Source organism: Cherax quadricarinatus, chromosome 65 (genome assembly GCF_038502225.1).
Source record: "Cherax quadricarinatus isolate ZL_2023a chromosome 65, ASM3850222v1, whole genome shotgun sequence".
In the NCBI taxonomy this organism is placed as follows: domain Eukaryota; kingdom Metazoa; phylum Arthropoda; class Malacostraca; order Decapoda; family Parastacidae; genus Cherax; species Cherax quadricarinatus.
In genome coordinates, this window is record NC_091356.1 from 9,154,993 (window position 1) to 9,157,492 (window position 2,500).

Below are 2,500 nucleotides of genomic sequence, written 5' to 3' on the forward strand. Positions count from 1 at the left end.
TCATTGTCACTTGTGCCCGATCATGCAGGTTGCGATGAGTATGCGGCCCTGTGGGGAGCTAGAAGGAACAACCTCATTGACCAGGAGCAAAAAAAAAAAAAAAGAAAAGACAAGGATGCAATCAAGTTTTGTAGCCAGTAATATATCAAAAATTTACGTTTTAAATCTTTAAGACTCCACGGACCATGCGTTTCCACCTGTCAGCTGAAGATTTAGAGAATATTATTATTATTATTATTATTATTATTATTATTATTATTATTATTATTATTATTATTATTATTATTATTATTATTATTATTGCATTGAAAGAGAAGTTCTAAGCCCCGATGGGCTTTGCAGCATCTGAAGAATGTAAGGTAGTCAGGATTTATCGAGGCTCAAGAACCCAGGGAAGAAAAGCGGATTGGGGGGAGGGAATCGTTCACAGACTGAGAGGAGGAAATTGGGATAAAGGAGAGGCGTGGGAAAGGGGCAAAGATAATAATAGTGAAGCAGTGGATGGGTGGGTGCTATGGGAGAGTAAGATAATGCCAGTGAGGGTGTGCATGGGTGGGTGTTATTGGAGATGAGGTAACCATAACCACACACGGCAGCCTCATTATCCAACGCCGCGGCTGGCCAGAAAATAATTTTATTATATACGTTTCTACAGATGATGAGGCAAAATGGAAGAGAAATTGTTCTATTTCAAGGAAGGTGGAGAGTTACGACCTTTTTCTTTTCAAGGTTTTGATCGTGTGTGTGTGTGTGTGTGTGTGTGTGTGTGTGTGTGTGTGTGTGTGTGTGTGTGTGTGTGTGTGTGTGTGTGTGTGTGTGTGTGTGTGTGTGTGTGTGTGTGTGTGTGTGTGTGTGTGTGTGTGTGTGTGTGTGTGTCAAGTTTTTATAAAATGTGCCTCACAGTTTGTGGAAAATGGTATATGGATATTGGGTTTCCCTGTAATTAGGTATCTAGCTGGCTTATCTGGCTTTCTAGCTGTTTTACTGTTTAGTTATCTTTCTGTATGTCAAGATATCCGGCTTATTAGATTACTGACCGTCTTACAGTTTATCTGGCTGCCTTTCTGGTTTTAATGGCTATCAGATAAGACAGAGAAAAGCACTCACACAGCAGCAGCCTAAGCAGTGTAAATTCTATTTATGAACCACTTATACCCTCTAAAATATTACTGTTCTGTCTCTCGACCAAACCTAACCTGAACTTCAGCAACCAGTTTGTCTACGTGAACAACTTCAGCAGCTGGAGGGCGAGAATTACCTACCAACGATGTTTCGCTCTGCATAGAGATTTATGAAGTTGTAATTAGAGCGAAACGTCGCCTCTAATAGTGCCTCCATGTCCAGTAGCTGGAGTAAGGAGCCATATGAGCCTTTCACAATATTTTTTTCCTTAGTAATATATTAAATATGTATACGGAGTAATACGGGGTAATATCTAGGATGTATGCTGATATATATCTAGCAATTATACATAGAAATACCCAACATTTATGCCTAAAAATATCTAGCATAAATGCAGTGAAATATATTTGTTTATTGTGTAATTAGTTTGTCACTTTTGTTTACCCTTTTGTAAATTCGTATAACGCAATAGTGAGGCGAATCTAGGGAATTGCGCATTTTTTAGTGGGTGACGCATTTACACAGAGGAATACAATACTAATGAATAACGCAGTCCCATCGAGGAAATGCACTTTCAGCGAGTAACAGTGCCCATAAACCAAACAATACCAGTAACAGTGCCATTAACGCAATACCACTGAGTAACAGTGCCAGTAACGCAATATCAGTGAGTAACAGTACCAATAACGCAATATCAGTGAGTAACAGTGCCAATAACGCAATACCAGTGAGTAACAGTGCCAATAACGCAATATCAGTGAGTAACAGTGCCAGTAATGCAATACCACTGAGTAATAGTGCTAATAACGCAATACCAGTGAGTAACAGTGCCAATAACGCAATACCAGTGAGTAACAGCGCCAGTAATGAAATACCAGTGAGTAACATTCATTCATTCATTCATTCATTAGAGATTTGCTGGTACTTCCGGCCCGGGTCTTCTCCAGATGGTGACCCGGCGGTGGCCCCAGGGTTGGGGGTGTCGTTCATCTTCTTCTTTCTTCAATACCAGTGAGTAACATTGCCAATAACGTAATACCAGTGAGTAACAGTGCCAGTAACGCAATACCAGTGAGTAACAGTGCTAATAACGCAATACCAGTGAGTAACAGTACCATTAACGCAATACCAGTGAGTAACAGTGCCAATAACGCAATACCAATGAGTAACAGTTCCAATAAACAGAACAACACCAGTGAGTAAGGTAGTAGCAGCGATTAACGCAATAACAGCGAGTAGCCTGGAAAGCAGATCTTCAACGTCCTCCCTAACACGGAAGAAACCTGGAAAGGGAACGCCTTGAATGCTCATTGTTGCGGACAGAAGAACTTCAACGCTTTTATGAGGGTTACCAAACGAGGCCAATTAACGTTAATGG